This window comes from Pseudophryne corroboree, chromosome 3 (genome assembly GCF_028390025.1).
Source record: "Pseudophryne corroboree isolate aPseCor3 chromosome 3, aPseCor3.hap2, whole genome shotgun sequence".
Taxonomy (NCBI): domain Eukaryota; kingdom Metazoa; phylum Chordata; class Amphibia; order Anura; family Myobatrachidae; genus Pseudophryne; species Pseudophryne corroboree.
This window is the reverse complement of record NC_086446.1, coordinates 339,964,484-339,979,000: the sequence shown is the minus strand read 5'-3', so window position 1 is coordinate 339,979,000 and position 14,517 is coordinate 339,964,484. Positions and strand designations below refer to the sequence as shown.

The window sequence follows — 14,517 nt, the reverse complement described above, 5'->3', positions numbered from 1 at the left end:
ATATCCCTTCTGCCCCAGGTGATACGCAACAGAAGCCAGATGGCGGCACCTTCATATTGGTAGCACCAGCATGGCCTTGCAGGGCGTGGTATACCGATCTCACACACCTATCAATTGCGACTCTGTGTCAGTTTCTGATCAGGCCGGACCTCCTCTCCTGAGGACTGTGTCTAAACCCAGACCTAGAGCATCTGACTTTGACAGGGTGATTGTTGTGACAGCCCTCCTGAGAGCCAGGGGATTTTCAGACACTGAGACACTGTACTTAAAAGTTTGGAGAACCTATTACTGGTGTACTCGGCAAAAGCTTAGCCCAGATATTTTTCAAGTAGCAAAAATATTGTCTTTCCTGACATCAGGTTTAGATGTAAGCAGAGGCGTAACTAGCATGGGGCGAGCAGGGTGCGTGCCCTGGGCGCCGTGGCAGCCCCAGCAGAGGGGGGCGCCACCGGCACCTGCACGGCCCGCTCGCCCCATGCGAACACCACCGCCGGAGCTCTGCCCTCCATGGTCACGGCGCCGCCGCCGCCGAGCAGTCCCTCATCAGCACTCGCTGCTGACCGGGGACAACTCGCTAGCCACTGTTGGTGATCACTCACCATGGTGGTAGCGGCGGAAGTAAGCCGGCGGCAGGGGCGGGCGGTATTCTTTTTCAACTCAGTGATGGTGTGAGGCCGGAAGCCGCGCATGTGACCTGAACATTACACCTCCGGTCCTCCGCAGCCGCTGCTCTCAGCTCCTACTGTGGCTCCTCCCGCTGCCTCCCCGGCTCACCCATACTCCAGTATATGTGGAGTGTCTACAACAAGCGGCCGGTGCGTAACCGGGGGGGGGGGGGGGGGGCACAGTGGAGCATGTATCTGGCACCAAATGCGGCATGTAACTGGCACTGAGTGGGGCCTGGCACTGTGGGGCATGTAACTGGCACTGTGGGGCATGTATCTGGCACTGTGGGGCATGTAACTGGCACTGTGGGGCATGTAACTGGCACTGTGGGGCAATGTATCCGGCACTGTGGGGCAATGTATCCGGCACTGTGGGCAGAGGCGTAACTAGCATGGGGCGAGCAGGGTGCGTGCCCTGGGCGCCGTGGCAGCCCCAGCAGAGGGGGGCGCCACCGGCACCTGCACGGCCCCGCTCGCCCCATGCGAACACCACCGCCGGAGCTCTGCCCTCCATGGTCACGGCGCCGCCGGAGCTCTGCCCTCCAAGGTTACGGCGCCGCCGCCGCCACCGAGCAGTCCCTCATCATCTCTCGCTGCTGACCGGGGACAACTCGCTAGCCACTGTTGGTGATCACTCACCATGGTGGTAGCGGTGGAAGTAAACCGGCGGCAGGGGCGGGCGGTATTCTTTCTCAACTCAGTGATGGTGTGAGGCCGGTGCCGGGGCGGCACAGTGGAGCATGTATCTGGCACCAAATGCGGCATGTAACTGGCACTGAGTGGGGTCTGGCACTGTGGGGCATGTATCTGGCACTGTGGGGCATGTATCTGGCACTGTGGGGCATGTAACTGGCAATGTGGGGCAATGTAACTGGCACTGTGGGGCATGTATCTGGCACTGTGGGGCAATGCATCCGGCACTGTGGGGCATGTATCTGGCACTGTGGGGCAATGTAACTGGCACTGTGGGGCAATGTAACTGGTACTGAGTGGGGCATGTATCTGGCACAGTGGGGCAATGTAACTGGCACTGTGGGGCAATATAACTGGCACATGTATCTGGCACTGAGTGGGGCATGTATCTGGCACAGTGGGGCAATGTATCTGGCACAGTTGGGCACTGTAACTGGCACTGTGGGGCAATGTAACTGGCACTGTGGGGCAATGTAACTGGCACTGTGGGGCATTGTAACTGGCACTGTGGCAGCAATGTATCTGGCACTGTGGGCAATGTAACTGGCACTGTGGGGCAATGTAACTGGCACTGTGGGGCAATGTTTCTTGCACTGTGGGGCAATGTATCTTGCACTGTGGGGCATGTAACTGGCACTGTGGGGCATGTATCCGGCACTGTGGGGCAATGTAACTGGCACTGAGTGGGGCATGTATCTGGCACTGTGGGGCAATGTATCTGGCACTGTGGGGCAATGTATCCGGCACTGTGGGGCAATGTATCCGGCACTGTGGGGCAATGTATCCGGCACTGTGGGGCAATGTATCCGGCACTGTGGGGCATGTATCCGGCACTGTGGGGCATGTATCCGGCACTGTGGGGCAATGTAACTGGCACTGTGGGGCAATGTAACTGGCACTGAGTGGGGCATGTATCTGGCACTGTTGGGCATGTATCTGGCACTGTGGGGCAATGTAACTGGCACTGAGTGGGGCATGTATCTGGCACTGTTGGGCATGTATCTGGCACTGTGGGGCAATGTATCCGGCACTGTGGGGCATGTATCCGGCACTGTGGGGCAATGTAACTGGCACTGTGGGGCAATGTAACTGGCACTGAGTGGGGCATGTATCTGGCACTGTGGGGCAATGTATCCGGCACTGTGGGGCAATGTATCCGGCACTGTGGGGCAATGTAACTGGCACTGTGGGGCAATGTAACTGGCACTGTGGGGCAATGTAACTGGCACTGAGTGGGGCATGTATCTGGCACTGTGGGGCAATGTATCTGGCACTGTGGGGCAATGTATCCGGCACTGTGGGGCAATGTATCCGGCACTGTAGGGCATGTATCCGGCACTGTGGGGCAATGTAACTGTCACTGTGGGGCATGTATCCGGCACTGTGGGGCAATGTAACTGGCACTGTGGGCCATTTTCAGTGGCCACACCCCTTCTGGAGCGTGGCCACACCCCTTCTAGAGCGTGACCACGCCCATTTTTTTCGGCACGCGCACATGCTTCTTTTTGTGTGTTTTTTCTTTTCTTTTTTTTTTTTTGGGGGGGGGGGGGGGGGGGCGCCATTTTCCATCTTGCCCTGGGCTCCGAAAACCCTAGTTACGCCTCTGGATGTAAGCCTTCAGCTGTCCTCCCTGAAGGTTCAGGTTTCTGCGCTTTCTGTATATTTTCCAGAGACATTTAGCTACAATCCCTGCTGTACAAGATTCCTCCAGGGGGTCCTCCACATCCAACCCCCGTTTGCGCCTTAAGTTGAGTCCTGGGATTTACTCTTGGTTCTCTGAGCTCTGCAACATCCTCCTTTTGAATCTTTGGAGTCAGTCGACCTCAAATGGCTCACTTGTACAAAAAAACAAAAAAACTTTTTCTATTGGCTATCAACACTTCCACGCGACATTTCGACATTTTCTGGATATATTATATTTTATTCAGTATTTATAAATTGCTTTATAATTGGGTATGTTGAATTACTTTTTTATTTTGTGCTATATAGTGTTAGTGGAATATGAAGGATAAATACTGATATAATTAATCTGTCAATAAACAATGGCAATTATATGCACTGAATCATATATATAAATGTAATAGGCTCTGATTTGTTGGTTCCAGAGTAAATCTGGAGATAAATACACTAGATTTAAAGCGGCAATTCATTTTAAGGCAATAACAACCTGATTTTTCCTTCAAATTAATTGTCACTTTAAATCTAGCGGCTATTTTGCTGAAATCTTGTCAGGACCAACAAAGCAGAGCCTATTACATCTGGGCCACAGTCTCTCGATTGGGGCATTATTGAAGTAATTTTGCTGTTGTTATTGCATATGAATTCCACAACGTTTATTTCCTCTTTAAAATCCACACTGCTCCGTTGTCACTTCTAGTGTGTTCACTGTGTTCTTACACTTCTCTTGGTTGGTTGAAAGCCCCTATATCCTGACTGGTCTTTTATTCCACTGTTTTCAGTGTCAGTTTATTGGTCCCCTGGTATATGACTTGTATATCTCTGGCTTGTGCTCAGTTCTCATGTTGATCATTTATGGTCTCTATGAAACCAAAGCAACATCTGAAGCTGTGACAAGGCTGTCACCAGCACCTCCCGACCTGGGCTGACAGCTGGCACCTCTTCTATTGGGGGATTGTTGGCTTGTCAGTCACTGAGATGTATGGGGAACAATGAAAGTGTCATAGAACAAAACTGGGCTGCAGACAGACTGTTAAAGCTCCCTGTTCCTTCCCCCCATTGACTCAGTCTGCTACCCTGTCTATCTTCTGTTCATGTATGTGTGCATGAGTATATTGTATATAAAGTGGGGAGGGCACCCCACCTTAAAGTCTGCAAAATATACATGCATTAGCAACACTTCGTTGGCTGTATTCTTTACAAAGCCATTGTGACATATAATTCAACATTATTCCAACATTTTCCAGGCATGCATATATTGTGGTACATGTATGTATGTGTATAAGAAGAAATATATATGTAATGTATGTATAATATAGTTTCTAAGGGTTGTTCATTGGGGGTTTATTTATTTTTTACCTAGAACTTTAAGTAACAAATACCCATTCAAGTGTTTTTTTGTTTTTGTTTTTATCAATGTTTCTTTAAATTACTCTCTACCAGCCTCAAACCCAACGCCTGTCCCTGCTACCTTCTTATTACAGATGAAAACACCCAGTGAGTGCCCTCAGATTTCTTTTAATATGACAGTAACATTATGTGTTTGGATAACTACTAATAATTCAAGCTTCTGGTAGAATTCAATCCAATGGATTGTATAATGTATATGTGTAATATGCCATTTATTTAGCTCTGACTGACTGTAAGAAGTCATACATACTAGTGTTACATTTAAGTGTTTAACCACTTAACTGGCATGGTCAGGTCACATGCGACCCAGCTGTCCAACATTTTTTGTCGAGGAGATCTGTTCTGCAGATGTGCATAATATAATTTTTTTATATTTTAAACTATATTAAATGAAAAAAATATATGTTATGAACGGTTTTGAAGGAAAAGTCGTCAGTTAAGTGGTTAATGCTTGTTCTTAAAGTGTATAATACTCACTTTAATGCTGATAGTCCACAAAATAATGTAAGTGAATGGACCGTATACATATACTTTCTGGGAAGAGATTACTTTGCTTCACTTCAGTTCTCATGTCAGTGTTGTCTCATCACAATGTAATGAAGTTCTGCGGGAACACTCATTAATTAACATCGTACCCTACGCTATAGGCAACATGCTTTGTTAAAGCAAGGACAATTGCAAATTGACGTCTACACTTTTAAATAGCGTTTCTGGGCGCTCATATATATGAACCCTATATTTTTATATTGCTGCAAATCAAAAATATTAGAATAGGTAGATACTGACTATAATTTAAATAGTTACAAATTAAAAGCACACATTTTGTAAAGATTCCTAATTCTTTGCATTTCAGATAGTAAAACTAACATGCTGTTGTACTTGACTATTATCCTGTCTGCATATGCCGGCTGATTTGAAATGATCCTCTTAATAACAGCATTTCCAATATTTCTACCCTTTTATGTTACACATGGAATATTCTCAGTATCATAAACCCTGTTTGGTCTTTGTCACACAAGGCAATATTTTATTTGGGAATGAGACACATGTAAAGATGCTGATCTCTGAGATGGTTTGGTTGCAAATGTCCATCTTGTTTCAGAACCTCCAAAGTATGTATTTTATTTTTGATTTTAAATGTCTTTTTATTGAAGCATGACAAGCCATCAGGCTCACAGACCCACATCACTATCTAGTAGAGCAAACTAATAAACAGCATGGAAGCTGGGGGGGGGGGGGGGGGGGGGGCAGATACAATTTAAATTCATATAATTTGCTATACAGAGTTGCGAACAAAAAAATAATTGATGGCTAGATATATGTGGGCACTTAGACATGTGCACTGAATATTTGAAATATAATTTAATAATATAAGAATTATACAGCCTTATGGTGACTGTAGCGACATCATAACTGGTGCTTTTAGTGTTTATACAGTAGCTGTCACTCGTTTCCTTTCCTTCAGAAGGATTATGATCATTCCTTTGTTTTCCTTGCTAGCAGTTGTAGTATCAAACGTTTACCTGTGACTTATTTAATTTGGTAAAATGGTGTGAGCAATATTTATCATGTCTGACTGACATTTGCTGTGCAAGTCTGTGCCATTAGTGGTAACATAATTGTCTGCATGTTGTCCTTCTCTATGCTTCTTTTTAAGTCATTGTTTTATGCTTTCTGCATCCTTTTCTATGAGTTTTGCATTGACTGTTATTGTGTAATGTAATAGAAAAAATCTCCCCCAGCCCCTGACCTATCCCATGACATTATAGTGCATTATAGTCCATCATAAAGCAGTGTAAGCCTGGCAGCCAATGAGAATCTTCTGTATTGTCCATGGTCTGAAAGAGGAAAATGGGGAGCACAGTTTGAGGGTTTTTTTTTGTTTGTTTTACGAAGTGGAAGGTAATTAGGAATAGCAGGAGACATTCCTAATAGGCCGAAAAAATGACAATAAATTAAAATAAATTGGTAAAGGCTATGCGGTAAAGTAATACAGCACCAGCAGCACTGTAGTAAACATAGTAAATGTTCTGGGCCACAGAAACTAGAGCTACATCATTACCTATAAGCCATACATACTGTATGTATGTGGAACTGTTCCGGACCAAATACTGGGATCCGGTCTGAAGATCGACAGTGTCTAGGTCGACAATGTTTAGGTCGACCACTATAGGTCGACAGTCACTAGGTCGACATGGATGGAAGGTCGACAGGGTTTCTAGGTCGACATGTGCTAGGTCGACAGGTCTAAAGGTCGACATGAGTTTTTCACTTTATATTTTTTGGGGGGGATTTTTTCATACTTAACGATCCATGTGGACTACGATTGGAACAGTAAAGTGTGCCGAGCGAAGTGAAGGCACCATGCCCGAAGCATGGCGAGCGAACGCGGTGCACTCATTTGGGATCCCGGTCACTTTACGAAGAAAACGACAAAAAAAAAAAAAAATCCTCATGTCGACCTTTAGACCTGTCGACCTAGACACTGTCGATAAAACGAACCACACCCCCAAATACTATCAGCTAGCTTGTAATGTAGGTCCCTTTCTCAGAAACTGATGCAGTATATCTAATCATTGGGGTAGTGCAGACTGCTTTTTTTCTTTATGGTGAACTAGGACTCCTATTTATATAGCTTAGCAATATTACACAGCTGAATATTTAAACACTCCCAGCAGTCCCTCCACACACAAACAACACTAGGGTGTATTTTGTCAACAGCTGGTTAACCTACCCATATTTTTATGGACAGTGATGGCAAATAAATCACCCAGAGGGAAGCAAAGAGAGAACATACAAACTCCACACACGTTACCATGGTTATAATCAAACTCCTGAACTTAGCTGTGACTCAGAAATGCTAACTCTACATAAAATCATACATTGAACCCATATTTAAACAAAATGCTGTAATGTCAAAACTTATTCTGGGCAATGGGAAAATCTGATTGCAGTGGTGTGGCATTTTGCATATAGTACTCTTACAGGCAAAATTAATATATATATATATATATATATATGTATATATATATTTATCTTACGTCCTAGAGAATGCTGGGGACTCCAAAAGGACCATGGGGTATAGACGGGATCCGCAGGAGACATGGGCACACTATAAGACTTTTACTGGGTGTGAACTGGCTCCTCCCTCTATGCCCCTCCTCCAGACCTCAGTTAGATTCTGTGCCCAGGAGAGACTGGACACACACTAGGGGAGCTCTACTGAGTTTCTCTGGAAAGACTTTATGTTAGGCTTTTTTATTTTCAGGGAGACCTGCTGGCTACAGGCTCCCTACATCGTGGGACTGAGGGGAGAGAAGTCAGACCTACTTCTTCTGAGTTAAGGGCTCTGCTTCTTAGGCTACTAAACACCATTAGCTCCAGAGGGTTCGATTACTTGGTGCGCCTAGCTGCTTGTTCCCGGACCCGCGCCGTCACCCCCCTCACAGAGAGGGTAATTCTGAGTTGATCGCAGCAGCAAGTTTGTTAGCAATTGGGCAAAACCATGTGCACTGCAGGGAGGGGGGGGGCAGATATAACATTTGCAGAGAGAGTTAGATCTGGGTGGGTTATTTTGTTTCTGTGTAGGGTAAATACTGGCTGCTTTATTTTTACACTGCAATTTAGATTGCAGATTGAACACACCCCACCCAAATCTAACTCTCTCTGCACATGTTATATCTGCCTCCCCTGCAGTGCAAATGGTTTCGACCAACTGCTAACAAATTTGATGCTGCGATCAACTTGGAAATACCCCCAGAAGCCAAAAGAAAGAAGCCGGGTGAGTATTAGAAGAACAGAAGACTTCACACGGCAGAAGACTTCAGTAACGGAGGTACAGCGCAGCGGTCGCGCTGCGCTCCATGCTTCCACACACCAACGGCACTCGCAGGGTGCAGGGCGCTGGGGGGGAGCGCCCTGGGCAGCAGGTTACTGGAGCCTTTTTTTCCACTGGCAAATATACATATTAGGGGTGCCTGGGCACTGTGTATGTACCCCCGCCAGTATAATATTTTAAATTTTAGCGGGACTATAGCACCCCGGGAAGGGTCGGGGCTTAGCCGCACAGCTTACCAGCGCCATTTTCTCTACTTCAGTGCATGCAGAGATGCTGGCCCGGACCTCCACTCTCCTTACAAGTACAGGGAGCAAAACGGGGGGGGGGGGGGGGGGGGGCACACAGGCAATTGGTGCTATATATATTTACAGCACAGACATCATATATTATTTATTTAGTAGTATATGGGCGCTGGGGTGTGAGCTGGCATACTCCCTCTGTGTTCTCTCTACAGGCTTCCCTGTGGGTTTGTCCCCTTTGGCCAGTGAGAGTGTTGGTGTGTCAGTACCGCGTGTCGACATGTCTGAGGCTGAGTGTTCCTCCCCGGAGGAAGTTATTGGGGGCGCGGAGAAGGATTTGGGAGTGACTCTGTCGGCACAGCCGACTGCTGATTGGGTGAATATGTTGAGTACATTGAATGCAAATGTGGCGTTATTGTCTAAGAGGCTATATAAATCTGATTCTCAGACACAAACGTGGAGAAAATCCATGGAGGATGCTTTGTCTCAGGTACAGGCCCCCTCAGGGTCACAAAAACGTTCATTTACCCAGATGGCAGATACGGATACCGACACAGACTCTGATTCCAGTGTCGACTATAGTGAGGCCAGTTTACATCCGAAATTGGTTAAGAGTATTCAGTACATGATTGTGGCTATTAAAGATGTTTTACATATTTCTGAAGTGCCTGCTGTTCCAGATACGAGGGTTTGTTTGTATAAGGGAAAAAAGCCTGAGGTGACATTTCCCCCCTCTCATGAACTGAACGCTCTTTGTGAAAAGGCTTGGGAGTCGCCTGACAAAAGGTGGCAGATTCCCAAGAGAATTTTTATGGCATATCCTTTCCCCTCTGACGACAGGGAGAAATGGGAGTCGTCTCCCAATGTGGACAAGGCTCTGTCCCGACTGTCCAGAAAGGTGGCGCTTCCGTCTCCTGACACGGCTGCCCTCAAGGATCCGGCGGATCGCAAGCAGGAAACGACATTGAAGGCCATTTTCGTCACTACTGGTGCACTCCTCAGGCCTGCCGTGGCGTCGGCGTGGGTGAGTAGTGCTATTGCTAAGTGGGCTGATAATTTGGCATCTGACATGGATACCCTTGATAAGGATAACATTCTTTTGACTCTTGGTTATATCAGGGACGCTGCAGCTTACCTAAAGGATGCGGCGAGGGATATTGCCCTCTTGGGATCAAGGACCAATGCCATGGCGGTCTCGGCCAGGAGGGCGCTGTGGATTCATCGATGGAATGCTGATGCCAACTCCAAGAAAGCTATGGAAGCTCTCCCTTTTAAAGGTAGTGTCTTGTTTGGTGACGGCCTTGCTTACCTGGTGTCTACCGCTACTGCGGGTAAGTCATCTTTTCTTCCTTATGTTCCCGCACAACAGAAAAAGCTGCCCCATTATCAGATGCAGTCCTTTCGGCCTAATAAATACAAAAAAGGAAGGGGCTCGTCCTTCCTCGCTTCAAAAGGTAGAGGAAGGGGAAAGAGGTCGCCTGCTGTGTCTGGCGCCCAGGACCAAAAGTCCTCCCCCGCCTCTGCCAAGTCCACCGCATGATGCTGGGGCTCCCCTACGGGAGTCCGTGGCGGTGGGGGGCCGTCTCCGAATCTTCAGTCAGGTCTGGTTTCAATCGGGCCTAGATTCTTGGGTCTTAGACATAGTGTCCCAAGGGTACAAACTGGAGTTTCAGGAGATGCCCCCCCCCCCCTCCCCGCCGCTTTTTCAAATCAGCCTTGCCAGTTTCTATTCCAGAAAGAGAAGTAGTAAATGCTGCGATACAAAAGCTGTGTCAACAGAGGGTCATTGTCCCGGTTCCTCCATCCCAACGGGGGGAAGGGTTCTATTCGAGCCTCTCTGTCATGCCAAAGCCGGACGGCTCGGTCAGACCAATCCTGAACCTAAAATCCCTCAGTCCGTACTTGACAACTTTCAAGTTCAAGATGGAATCTCTCCGAGCTGTGATCTCCAGCCTAGAAGGGGGGGATACCTAAAATCCCTCAGTCCGTACTTGACAACTTTCAAGTTCAAGATGGAATCTCTTCGAGCTGTGATCTCCAGCCTAGAAGGGGGGGATTTTATGGCGTCAGTCGACATAAAAGATGCCTACTTACACGTCCCGATATATCCTCCTCATCAGGCCTTCCTGAGATTTGCGGTGCAGGATTGTCATTACCAATTTCAGACGTTGCCGTTTGGGCTTTCCACGGCCCCGAGGGTCTTCACCAAGGTGATGGCGGAAATGATGGTACTCCTATGCAAGCAGGGTGTCACAATTATCCCGTACTTGGACGATCTCCTGATAAAGGCGAGATCAAAAGAGCAGTTGTTAAGAAATGTGGAACTCTCACTGACGGTTCTGCAACATCATGGTTGGATTCTAAATTTGCCAAAGTCTCAGTTGATCCCGACAACTCGGCTGCCCTTCTTGGGCATGATCCTAGACACGGAACTACAGAGAGTGTTTGTTTCTTCCGGCAGAAAAAGCTCTGGAAATCCAGACCATGGTCAAGGAGATTCTGAAACCGGCAAGAGTGTCGATTCATCAATGCACTCGAGTGCTAGGGAAGATGGTTGCGGCTTACGAAGCCATTCAGTTTGGCAGGTTTCATGCCCGGGTGTTTCAGTGGAACCTGCTGAACAAATGGTCCGGGTCTCACCTGCACATGCACCGGAAAATAAGTCTATCTTCCAGGACCAGAATTTCTCTCCTGTGGTGGCTGCAAAGTTCTCACCTTCTAGAGGGACGCAGGTTCGGAATCCAGGATTGGGTCCCGCTGACCACAGATGCAAGTCTCCGAGGCTGGGGTGAGTCACACAAGGAAGAAGTTTCCAGGAATCTTGTCTCCACATCAATGTTCTGGAGTTGAGAGCCATTTACAACGGCCTTCTGCAGCGAAAAACCTTCTTCAAGGTCTACCTGTCCTGATTCAGTCGGACAACATAACAGCGGTGGCGTACGTAAACCGCCAGGGCGGAACAAAGAGCAGAGCGGCAATGGCGGAGGCCACAAGAGTTCTCCGCTGGGCGGAACAGCATGTGAGTGCTCTGTCAGCAGTCTTTCTTCCGGGCGTGGACAACTGGGAAGCAGACTTCCTCAGCAGACACGATCTCCATCCAGGAGAATGGGCCCTTCATCAAGAGGTATTTGCAGAAGTGACAAGGCGTTGGGAAATTCCTCAAATAGACATGATGGCGTCTCGCCTCAACAAGAAGCTTCCGAGGTATTGTTCCAGGTCAAGGGACCCCCAGGCCAGTGCAGTGGACGCCCTGGTAACTCTGTGGGTGTTTCAGTCGGTGTATGTGTTCCCTCCACTTCCTCTCATTCCAAGAGTGTTGAGGATCATAAGACGAACAAGGGTTCAAGCAATACTCGTCGTTCCAGATTGGCCACGGAGGGCCTGGTATCCGGATCTTCAGGAATTGCTCATAGAAGATCCTTGGCTGCTTCCTCTCAGATAGGACCTGTTACTGCAGGGGCCATGGGTATTTCCGGACTTACCGCGGCTGCGTTTGACGGCGTGGAGGTTGAAGCCAAATCCTAGCTAGTAAAGGTATTCCCGGGGAAGTCATCCCCACTCTCCTTAAGGCTAGAAAGGAGGTCACGGCGAAGCATTATCACCGTATTTGGAGAAAATATGTGTTGTGGTGTGAAACCAAAACAGCTCCTGCAGAGGAGTTTCACTTGGGTCGTTTCCTCCATTTTTTGCAGGCAGGTGTGGATGCAGGCCTGAAATTGGGTTCCATCAAAGTGCAGATTTCGGCTTTATCTATTTTCTTTCAAAAAGAATTGGCCGCCCTTCCTGAGGTTCAGACTTTCGTGAAGGGAGTGCTGCATATCCATCCTCCGTTTGTGCCACCCGTGGCACCGTGGGATCTTGAAGTGGTGTTACAGTTTCTTATGTCTCACTGGTTTGAACCTTTGCGTAAGGTTGAGTTAAAGTTCAGTTGGAAAGTGGTCATGCTTTTGGCCTTGGCGTCTGCCAGACGAGTGTCAGAATTGGCGGCTTTGTCTCACAAGAGCCCATATTTGATTTTTCATGTGGATAGAGCAGAATTGAGGACCCGTCAACAATTTCTGCCGAAGGGGGTTTCTTCGTTTCACATAAATCAACCTATTGTGGTACCTGTGGCTACGGATGCTGTGGCAGTGCCAAAATCTCTTGATGTCGTAAGAGCTTTAAAAATTTATGTCGCCAGAACGGATCTTGTTAGTAAAACGGAGGCTCTGTTTGTCCTGTATGCTTCCAACAAGATTGGAAATCCTGCTTCCAAGCAGACTATTGCACGCTGGATTTGTAATACGATTCAGCACGCTCATTCTTCGGCTGGATTGCCGTTGCCAAAGTCAGTAAAGGCCCATTCTACCAGTAAGGGTGGGCTCATCTTGGGCGGCTGCCCGAGGGGTCTCGGCACTTCAGCTTTGCCGAGCAGCTACGTGGTCGGGTTCAAACACTTTTGCTAAGTTCTACAAGTTTGATACCCTGGCTGAGGAGGACCTCATGTTTGCTCAATCGGTGCTGCAGAGTCGTCCGCACTCTCCCGCCCGGTCTGGAGCTTTGGTATAGACCCCATGGTCCTTTTGGAGTCCCCAGCATCCACTAGGACGTAAGAGACAATAGAATTTTAATACCCACCGGTAAATCCTTTTCTCCTAGTCCGTAGAGGATGCTGGGCGGCCATCCCAGTGCGTACTGTTACTTGCAGTTGTATTGTTGGTTGTTGTTTTCGGTTAGACGACGGTTGTGTATTGGTTATGTTCAGCTTGTTGCTGTTTTTTCCGTTCATACTGTTATCTGGTATTCCTGCTAATTCAGTTGTATGGTGTGTTTGTGGTGTGAGCTGGTATGTATCTCACCCTTAGTTTAACAACCAAAAAAATAAATCCTTTTCCTCGAAATGTCCGTCTCCCCTGGGCACAGTTCCTATAACTGAGGTCTGGAGGAGGGGCATAGAGGGAGGAGCCAGTTCACACCCAGTAAAAGTCTTATAGTGTGCCCATGTCTCCTGCGGATCCCGTGTAACCCCATGGTCCTTTTGGAGTCCCCAGCATCCTCTACGGACTAGGAGAAAAGGATTTACCGGTAGGTATTAAAATCCTATTTTTTTTTTTATTTAAAGACCGTCCCTTATTTATTCCAATATACTATTCAATATTTTGCACCAAGGGGCCTATTTCAAGGTGTCTTTTCCTGTTGATTTTCCTCTCGACTTAAACTACTTTCTTATTCCCATCTAGGCATATAATAGAAAGCATAACTATTAACTATAACCTGCATGGAAATACAAAACACTTGGAGTGGACTTTCACAATACTCACACAAATCGTCTGTAGCTGGGAATAGAAGATTGTGCATTGGGCATAAAAGAGTTTATTCTATCTTCTGTATCTCCAAAAGCAAACTACCGGAAAGATGCAGTGTAAAGGTAGAATCTTTCCCCAGAGTGTAGAGGACAATAAATACATACATTGAAGTGAAGAGTGAATGAAATGTTAGGAGAGGAGAAGCCCGCAACAGCCGTAAATCTAGTATCAGTCCACTGCAAAGCACTCAAGGAAGGAAGCAGCCTGCAGCAGCTGGAGCCTGGTATCAATCCATTGTAGAGAAGACCATGGAAAGAGGAATCTATAGTCTTATGGCTTTATCCAATTCTATAGCTGTTTAGGAAGTTTTACACAAAGACAGAGATCACACGGAAGCAGAATGCAGCTCTGATAGGACTCTAAAAAGGTATAATTGATCGGGATCCGGTCTCTAGGTCGACAACTATTGGTCGACAGTAAGTAGGTCGACAGGGACTCTAGGTTGACATGACAAAAGGTCGACATGAGTTTTTCACATTTTTTTAACTTTTTCATACTTTACGATCCACGTGGACTACAGTTGGGAACAGTAAACTGTGCCGAGCGCAGTGAGCGATGCGAGCCATGCGAAGGGACACGGTGCACTAATTGGTGTTCCCAGTCACTCTTTGAAGAAAACACACAAAAAAATTGTAAAACTAATGTCGACC

General features: G+C 47.2%; 1 long non-coding RNA gene across 1 annotated transcript; it reads left to right on the top strand.

The window, feature by feature from the left end:
* The first annotated feature begins 477 nt into the window (after window positions 1–477).
* On the top strand, window positions 478–14,172 carry LOC135057767 (uncharacterized). The gene is made up of 3 exons (XR_010244352.1): window positions 478–815; window positions 4,479–4,532; window positions 13,742–14,172. It is a non-coding gene; the product is annotated as an uncharacterized LOC135057767 (long non-coding RNA).
* Window positions 14,173–14,517: the final 345 nt, after the last annotated feature.